The 10,228-nt window shown below is 39.4% G+C and overlaps 1 protein-coding gene across 2 annotated transcripts in view; it reads left to right on the top strand.

The window, feature by feature from the left end:
* The first annotated feature begins 2,523 nt into the window (after nt 1-2,523).
* LOC100883250 (facilitated trehalose transporter Tret1-2 homolog) overlaps nt 2,524-10,228 on the top strand; it is a 45,973-nt gene continuing 38,268 nt past the window's right edge. The window contains exon 1 of one of the 2 annotated variants that reach the window (XM_012286277.2): nt 2,524-2,641. The gene's annotated coding sequence lies outside the window, so the exon portion shown is untranslated. Of the gene's footprint in view, nt 2,642-5,402; nt 5,610-10,228 lie in introns of those variants that run through there. The other variant, XM_003703760.3, reaches the window with a different exon arrangement.

Raw genomic sequence — 10,228 nt, 5'->3', positions numbered from 1 at the left:
TATCCAGCGCATGGAACTCCAACGCGTAGATATCCAGCGCGTGGAATTCCAACGCGTAGATATCCAGTGGGTGAAAATCCAATGCGTGGAAATCTAGCGCTTGAGAATTCAACGCGTAGTAATTGCACGCGTGGAAATCTAACGCGTGAGAATCCAACGCGTAGAAATTGAACGCGTGAGAATCCAACGCGTAGAAATTGAAGGCGCGGAAATCCAATGAGTGGATATCCAGCGCGTGGAAATCTAACGCGTAGATATCCAGCGCGTGGAAATCTAACGCGTATATATCCAGCGCATGGAACTCCAACGCGTAGATATCCAGCGCGTGGAATTCCAACGCGTAGATATCTAGTGCGTGGAAATCCAACGCGTGGAAATCTAGCGCTTGAGAATCCAACGCGTAGTAATTGCACGCGTGGAAATCTAACGCGTGAGAATCCAACGCGTAGAAATTGAACGCGTGAGAATCCAACGCGTAGAAATTGAAGGCGCGGAAATCCAACGAGTGGATATCCAGCGCGTGGAAATCTAACGCGTAGATATCCAGCGCGTGGAAATCCAACACGTGGAACTCCAACGCGTAGAAATCTAACGCGTGAGAATCCAGCGCGTAGATATCCAGCGCATAAATATCCAGCGCGTAGATATCCAGCGCATGGAACTCCAACGCGTAGATATCCAGCGCGTGGAATTCCAACGCGTAGATATCCAGTGGGTGAAAATCCAACGCGTGGAAATCTAGCGCTTGAGAATCCAACGCGTAGTAATTGCACGCGTGGAAATCTAACGCGTGAGAATCCAACGCGTAGAAATTGAACGCGTGAGAATTCAACGCGTAGAAATTGAAGGCGTGGAAATCCAACGAGTGGATATCCAGCGCGTGGAAATCTAACGCGTAGATATCCAGCGCGTGGAAATCCAACACGTGGAACTCCAACGCGTAGAAATCTAACGCGTGAGAATCCAGCGCGTAGATATCCAGCGCATAAATATCCAGCGCGTAGATATCCAGCGCGTAGAAATCCAGCGCGCAGAAATCCAGCGCACAGAAATCCAGCTTGTGGAAATCTACCGAGTAAATATCTATCGCGCGTAAATCAAACGTGTCGTTATCCAACGCGTAGAAATCTAACGCGCACCAATTTAGCGTCGTAATCTGGTAAAACAATTCATGATAATTGCTCGTGGAAATCTAACGCGAACACACAGCAATCTAACGAATCCTCTCAATTCCCCCGCGGTTCAAACGAAATGTTTGTCCGTCAAGTATGATGGAAGTTGATGGATTAATTGCTCGAATGGATAATTGCATATTAAAAAGCTTGCCCCCAGCGAAATACGTGCATCAATTAATTCCGAGTTATTATTCGATTGAAGTGTTGATGCAAGGTTGAACGATGCCTCATGCACCATAAACTCCGTCGTCCTCCCCGTCGTGCAATCAAGATTGTCCTGAAACTTCCATCGGAATTTTCTACTTCAACTTTCTCAATTCGCGCAACTTTTCTCGTTAAAACCGATATGATTTTCAATTGTTCCCGAGAACGTGGGAAGACACGTTTTTTAATTTTCTTCCCGCAAACTTCGGTAGCGTTAAAAATTAATGAAATAAGCTTTTTAATGGTAACTAGTTCAAATATTGACCGTACATCGCAAACACTGCGTTCTCGATATCAGTGTAATCTTGTCATTCGATGTCTCTCAAAGATAAACCTTGCTAATCTACTTTCGCTTCTTTTCAATTTCTTCCTTTAATTAATAAAATGTTAATTATCGATAGTCGGAAAAATCAACAGCAGGAAGTTGACATTGCCAAAGCAGAATTATGACGGACAATGTCATGCTAAATATGTTTACTTTATCCGCTAGTGCGGAGTATGTTATGTTAAGAGGCAGAACTAGTTTTGCAACAAGGTAAATCTTTATGCAAATCTCAAACGAGGACCGCGCATAAGCGGCTGAATTTACGTATTTGCATGTTGGCTCGGTAAATAGTTTAGCATAATTAACTCCGAATCGTGTTTATAAAGGTGACTAAGGACTACTAATTACCTGGAAAATGCAGCGGCACTTCAAAAGTGTATTCCCCGGGTACTTGCTTGGAAAATGTAAATATCAAAACGAGATAAGACACAATGTTTCCATTAGATGCAGATATAGAATCATCTTCTGGTACGAGTCATGTAAAATATTCATGTAATTATGACTCGCGTCCACAGAATAAATGGGTGCATTTCGCTGCGGCTGCAGATCAATTTTCAATTTCATGAAGACTCTTCCTTCATCGAGGACCAATAAGAATCCTAACAAAGGGTTCTGGATTGGTTTCTGCTTCTGACGATTATTTGAAGAATCTGAAGATGGCAGGAGCTTAATCCATCCTATGTAGCCTTTCTCATGCGTTCTGCCACCTCCAGAGAATTTCCTGCTTGTGGACAGTGAACCCCGACCGTGTCATCGATGAATCGTGAGTATATAAATATCTCGACCATTTTTCCTCGAGACAACGTCGCTCTTTCGAATCGATCGGTCGAGATACTTGAACGTTGTGTGACATCGAATCGCGAATTTGCGTGCCGTGCATTGTTCCGCGATCGTCGCACGCGATTATTGAAGACTCTTTGTCTCCAGATTCAGACTGGTGGGTTCTACTCTTCGACTTATCGTAATACGCACTAATAGTCCGCCGGGGATCGAATGACAGGGGTCGAATTGAAAAATAGATCGAATAGACACCTCATTTTTGGACGATAATCAGAATACTTGCTATCTCCAGACAATTTTATCTCGAGTGTTTAGACGTCACTCGTGTGGAGTTGTTCGGTGACGTTTTACGAATTTTAATAACGATACATGCTGTTGTTTCTGTATTTAGCTGTCGTAAATCGGTCAGTTGTTATTATTAAATGTCAATTTTGGTATAATACAGTTTTGGTAGGATATAGTTTTGGTTATTCATTGTCTTATTTATGTTTTTATTGGGGAACTGGAATGACGATTAAATATATTTTGTTTTACATGTTTAATAGTTTTGATACGTGGAATTACGGCGCGTCGGAATATGGCGCATAGGAGTGCAACGCGTGGAATTACGACGCGTAGAATTATGGTGCGTGGAATTACGGCGCGTAGTATTACAGCGCGTGGAATTACGACGCGAGGGAGAGCGACGCGTGGAATTACGACGCGTAGAATTACAGTGCGTGGAATTATGGTGCGTGGAATTTTCGACGCGTAGAGTCACGACGCGTGGAATTTCGCCGCGTGGAATTACGGCGCGTAGAATTACCACGCGTAGAATTACGGTGCGTGGAACTTTGGACGCGTAGAATCACAATGCGTGGAATTTTCGACGCGCGGAATTACGACGCGTAGAATTACAGTGCGTAAGAAATTCAGCGCGTGGAATTACTACGCGTGGAATTACGGCGCGTAAAATTACGATGCATGGAATTACGGTGCGTGGAACTTTTGACGCGGAGAATCACGGCGCGTGGAACTTTCGACGCGTAGAATCACGGCGCGTGGAACTTTCGACGCGTGGAATTACGGCGCGTGGAATTACGGCGCGTGGAATTACGGCGCGTAGAATTATCACGCGTAGAATTACGGTGCGTGGAACTTTCGACGCGTAGAATCACGACGCGTGGACCTTTCGACGCGTAGAATTACGGTGCGTAAGAAATTCAGCGCGTAAAATTACGACGCGTGGAATTACGGTGCGTGGAATTACGACGCGTGGAATTACGGTGCATGGAAGTCGACGCATAGAATTAAAAATCGTAGAAATACAAAGCGTGGAATTTCGTCGCAAAGAAGTGCAATCGATAAAATTATCTTTTCACCCTAACATAGACATCTTTAAACCTTAAACTAAATTAAATTCCTAATAAATAAACTCTTAGACAGGTTGCAAGATCTTGTCTTGTTAACAGAAGAATTAAGTAGTCACCGTTGATAAATTAAAGCAAATACAAAAAACTGGCATCTGTATAATTTTACGGACGATAAAGTGCTTCATGTCAACTTAGTATCAATAAAATAAATTACTCATGGCGCAGCTTCATATACGTATCGTACATTATCTTCGGAGAAATATTTATCTTTGGAAGTCGTTGCAAAACGAAAGATATGTACATTCACGAATGAATGTTGTATCGTATCCTCTTAAATTAACATTATCACATGCCACATGTTATAAATAAATTTGACAGTGATCAGTGTGAGCTTGGGACTCCTGTCAGACGTTGTTGGAATAAGGGAAGGGACGTTCGAATGTCTGGATGGATGTGAATAGGATGTTGATATGTAGGTTGATACGACATTCACGTGTTGGATGGCTACGTGTTTGAGTCGTGTTGTGGGAATTTTAGGTGTTTGAGAATTTTGAGGTTTAGAAATTTGGGTGAGTGAGAAGTTGCAAATTTTGGGGTATGGCAATGTGGATTTTGGGGATTTTGTCAGGTGGAAATTTGCAATTTGGAGATTTGGTCAGGTGGAAATTTAATATTTGGGGATTTGGTCAGGTGAAAATTTAATATTTGGGGATTTGGTCAGGTGGAAATTTAATATTTAAGGATTTGGTCAGGTGGAAATTTGTAATTTGGAGATTTGGTCAGGTGGAAATTTGCAATTTGGAGATTTGGTCAGGTGGAAATTTAATATTTAAGAATTTGGTCAGGTGGAAATTTAATATTTGAGGATTTGGTCAGGTGGAAATTTAATATTTAAGGATTTGGTCAGGTGGAAATTTAATATTTAAGGATTTGGTCAGGTGGAAATTTAATATTTGAGGATTTGGTCAGGTGGAAATTTAATATTTGAGAATTTGGTCAGGTGGAAATTTAATATTTAAGGATTTGGTCAGGTGGAAATTTAATATTTAAGGATTTGGTCAGGTGGAAATTTAATATTTGAGGATTTAATCAGGTGGAAATTTGCAATTTATGGATTCAGTCATGTGGTAACTTGGAACCTGATTTGTTCAAGTAGAAATTTGGAATTCAACGATTTGTTCCGATAGAAAGTTGGAACCTCAGTATTATCTCAGACAGAAATTTGAAACCTAGAGATCATTCATCAACATTGATCGAGCAACATTGTTCAAAAACACTCAAATCCCAAACCTATAAAATAAAACCTATAATATTGCAAACAAACTTCAAAACAATTGACAATCAATCTGTTCCGTTCGGCCCCTCAGTACCACTTCTTAACCTCTCTTCCAAAACAGACATCACCCGATACCTAAAATCCAGTCTCATCAACAATAAAAGACTAAAAAATATACTAAATCAGATACCAAATAAGGTACTACAAATCTTAATCCATTTTCGAGTGTGGCTCACCTCGAAAGCTCGAAAAGCCGATAATTGGAATTTAATTCTTGATCGGCACTCGAATCGTCCCGTTATCAAGGGCCAACTGGAACAAACACTCCCCGGACGATTGTCCGTGGCCGAAGAGGGGGTCAGGTACACACAGATACGTGCAAATACATTCTCGAAGAAAATACAACGCATTCGCGTTATATAACGAATAATCGGGGACCTATATACAGCTGTTTCTTAAAGGAAAGACCATTTTAGCAAAGTGCGCGGTTCTTGCCGGTAAGTGTTCCTTTCTTATCTGCCATTTTCTTTTGCTGGAATTCCATCGATTTCGTGTTATCCTGTACGAGTGAATAGATTACCGACAACTATCGTGTCGTCATCGGGGTACAGTTCCAAGTGAGACGGTGGGAGAACACTTAGACAAGGGTTTATCGTTTCCTCGAGAGTTTTAGATTTGACGAAAAATCGGATTCACTGGGGAAATTTACTCGAGAGGATAACTCGTGATCGACGATAACAGCTTCGAACTCCTATCGGAAATAAAGGGTCGATCATGTCGAGGGTGGATTTTCTAAAGAAGAAAAATACCGCCAGCTTATTTTTCTGGGACGATTCTTATTACGATGGATTTATGTGAATATTTTAGTTTTTGTTTTAGAAATATTTCGTCACCGTTTTTTATTTTTATAATTTCGTGGTAGTGAGGGTTTGAAATGTGTATTTTACTTCAGTGACTCCACTTGCGATGGCTCTATTCTAAAGTGACAAATTGGGATCTGAAGTGCCTACTTTCTGAATCTCTCAACTTCTGAATTTCCAAATTTCCAATTTTCCAATTTTCTAAATTTCAAAATTCCTAAATCTCTCAATTTCCAAATTTCCAGTTTTCTAAATTTCCAAATTCCTAACTCTCCCAATTCCCAAATTTCCAAATTCCCAAATTCCCAAATTTCCAAATTCCCAAATTCCCAAATTCCCAAATTCCCAAATTTCCAAACTCCTAAATCTCCAAATTCCCAAATCACCAAATTCCCAAATTTCCAAATTCCCAAATTCCCAAATTTCCAAATTCCCAAATTCCCAAATTTCCCAATTTCCAAATTTCCCAATTTCCAAATTTCCCAATTTCCAAATTCCCAAATTTCCAAATTCGCAAATTTCCAAATTCCCAAATTTCCCAATTTCCAAATTTCCAAATTCCCAAATTTCCAAATTCCCAAATTCCCAAATTTCCAAATTTCCAAATTTCCAAATTCCTAAATCTCCAAATTCCCAAATCACCAAATTCCCAAATTTCCAAATTCCCAAATTCCCAAATTCCCAAATTCTCAAATTCCCAAATTCCCAAATTTCCAAATTCCCAAATTCCCAAATTCTCAAATTCCCAAATTCCCAAATTTCCAAATTCCCAAATTCCCAAATCTCCCAATTCCCAAATCTCCCAATTCCCAAATCTCCCAATTCCCAAATCTCCCAATTCCCAAATCTCCCAATTCCCAAATCTCCCAATTCCCAAATCTCCCAATTCCCAAATTTCCCAATTCCCAAATCTCCCAATTCCCAAATCTCCCAATTCCCAAATCTCCCAATTCCCAAATTTCCAAATTCCTAAATTTCTCAATTCTTAACTCCCCAAATTCCTAAATCTCCCAACTCCCAAATTTCCAAGTTTCCAAATTTCAATATTTTCCACATAATTTCAAATAAAAAAATAATCTCACCTTCCCAGTTCGTGCAACGTGAAAATTAATCATAAATTCCATACACAGGAATGTTATCGATATTCTCAGAGCAGCGAGTGTTTTAGGAAAGAGCTAGTATGAATAATAAATCCCCAGAAATGTATCGAGTTGTGAAATTTTAGGGCCGGTAATGACTGTTGAATCGTACGTTCCTCTTGACACGTTCATTGCTGATAATGTGTGTGGATTATTCGAAGGAAGTAGATTACGTGGGACGAGAAGATCCAGGATCGACGTTCCTGGCTCGTCACGTCACCAGAAGTCTGTTCTTCTTGCGATCTATGACGTGTTACACATAATTTATCGTATATGTAGTTCCTCATTTTTTTGTCTTCTATATTAAAATTTCAGATGATGTAGGAAACTTGTGTCGTAGACATAGAATATTCTTCTTGTATTATGCACTGCAGGTTCATTTTTGAAGTACATAATTATGTATGAATTAGAAGATTATAAGGGATTGTATCTGAGTTCAACAATTTTTATATTCAAAAATGTTGAAATTTCAAATTTTCATACTTGTGGAGTGTAAATCTGAAAGGCTGAATTTGGAAGTCTAAATCTTTTAAAATTGATAATTTTCAAATTTCTCAATTTTCCAAATTCTAAACTTACAAGTCCAAATCCCCAATTTGTAAATTTTTCTAATCTTTTGGAAATCTCCAAATTTTCCAACTCCATAATTCCCAAATTCCTAAATTTCCAAATTTCTAAATCCTCAAATTCCAAAATTTCCAAATTCTTAAATCTCACAACACCAAAATCTTCAAATTCTTAAACTCCCAAATTCCCAAATTTCCCAACTCCAAAATCCCCAAATTTCCAAAGCTTCCAATTCCAAAATTCCCAAATTCTCAAATCTTCAAATTCAGAAATCCCAATATCCATCGCGTAGAAATCCAACGCGTAAATATCCAGCGCGTGATCCAACTCAAAAATCCCCAAATTCCCAAATCTTCCAATTCCAAAATCCCCAAATTCTCAAATCTCCAAATTCAGAAATCCCAATATCCATCGCGTGGAAATCTAACGCGTGGGAATCCAATGCGTAGATATCCAGCGCGTGGAAATCCAACGCGTAGATATCCAGCGTGTAGAAATCCAACGCGTAGATATCCAGCGCGTGATCCAACTCCAAAATGCCCAAATTCCCAAATCTTCCAATTCCAAAATCCCAAAATTCTCGAATCTCCAAATTCAGAAATCCCAATATCTATCGCGTGGAAATCTAACGCGTGGGAATCCAACGCATAGTTATCCAGCGCGTGGAAATCCAACGCGTAGATATCCAGCGTGTAGAAATCCAACGCGTAGATATCCAGCGCATGATCCAATTCTAAAATCCCCAAATTCCCAAGTGTCCCAACTCCAAAATCCTCAAATCCCCAAATTCCCAAATTCCCAAATCTCCCAACACCTAAGCCTCACCTAAAAACTTCCTACCCTAAAATTCTAAACTTCCCCAATCTCAAAATTGCAAAGCTATACTCCCAAAATTCAGTCCACAAAACTATTCACTCCGTCAACACTTTTATCGAAATTTTCGTCTCCCAACATCCTCCTATTTTTGTTTTGTTCGCTCCATCTTGTCCCCTACTCAATTACTCCAAAATGGTCGCCGCTTTCCACGTCGCTGACATTTATCGGCAGTGAAATTCAACCAAACACGAATAGAAAACGCGAAAAAGGTAGAAAACCCGGTAGAAAGTTTATCACCAACGATGTACACGTCGGAGGAATCTGTTTTCGTGTCCGTTTCAGGTTTCCCCCAGGAACTTTCTGTCTACCAGGAAAGTTTCAATTACTCTTCTACATCTCTTTTTATACCCACGAAAAGAATCCGGCTCCAAGGTTTTTCGAAATCTGAACAAACACTACGTCACTTTAAGACGTACTCATCTGCATAAAAGCATTTCGTGCAAATTGTTAATTAAAAGCAATATCTCAGCTGTTAATATGCACTTTCCGATAATTTACTACGTAAGACAGATGTTATCAGACATTTCGAAGGTAATTAAATTGAATGTTGATTTTAGAGTACTCGAAAGTCAGATAAATTTACGCAAAGTTTTACGCAGCTGCGAATTCCCATGGTGATACGCGAATATTTCTTTCGGGAGTCCTCGTTGCTCCTAGCTTTTTTAAATGTTCGCCGTCTTTGTCTTATCGGGCGATAAGATTCCTTCGGCGAGTGATAGTGACCGACAAATACGAGACTCTTGAACCGCAGATAATTAATCTATTTGCGAAATTCTTTTGGAATTTCCAACGTTTACGGTTCGATAAATTGCTTGGAACAAGGATTTTATTTTAGTTTCATTCCTTTCCATAAACGCAATAAATGGGAGAATAATTCGAGAACGATTGGAAAGAATGTTTGAAAATGAACGTATAAATAATTTATCTTGTGGAGACCGTTTGACGTATCGAAGTTCGATACTTTATCAAAGATTCGATAACAATTTACGTTTCTGTGAAAGATAAGGCCATTTCGCGATTTCAAAGATATTGATCGAGTTTGATTTTCAATTAAGATTCAATCGGAGTTCTCCGATAATAATCAAGCGCTATCGAGTAGTAAGTAAACGTCTAGCAGACGAAATACTCGAAAAACCTTCTACAATTAAAGATAAGCGTCCGTCTGAAAAATGTCCTCTACGTACCATTGTTTAGTTTCATAAAAAACATGTTTATCCACGAATAATTGATCGAGAGATTCGAAAAAGGAGACGTATGACGTAATACCTGCGGAAAACGATCGATATAGCATCGCAATAGTTATCTCGTAAGCAGCTATTGCAATAGAATCGATGTTTGTTTTTAAGCTCGAACAACTGTCAAGGTTTCCTACGATCAAATACTCATTAGCTGTTGTTCTAAGAACAAAGACTTTATTAAGATATTATCTGTAATTTGCAGATGTGGATCTGGACTATTCACTTGTAAATTGCTAATTAATTAAAATTGCTAAGGTTAGTAGATGATAAGACAGGTGAAGCTTTGTTATATCATGGAATTGTAGGAAGCTTAGAAAATTGCTGACAACAATTGGCGATTTTGAGTGAGTGGGGATATTGCGCGTGACTGTTTTTTGTGGGTGGGGTAGCGATTGTTAATGCGTGGGATTTTCGACGCGTGGGGATTAATTTGTGG

This window comes from Megachile rotundata, chromosome 9 (assembly GCF_050947335.1).
Source record: "Megachile rotundata isolate GNS110a chromosome 9, iyMegRotu1, whole genome shotgun sequence".
In the NCBI taxonomy this organism is placed as follows: domain Eukaryota; kingdom Metazoa; phylum Arthropoda; class Insecta; order Hymenoptera; family Megachilidae; genus Megachile; species Megachile rotundata.
Note: the sequence above shows the minus strand (reverse complement) of the source record. Positions and strands in the feature narration are given on the sequence as shown.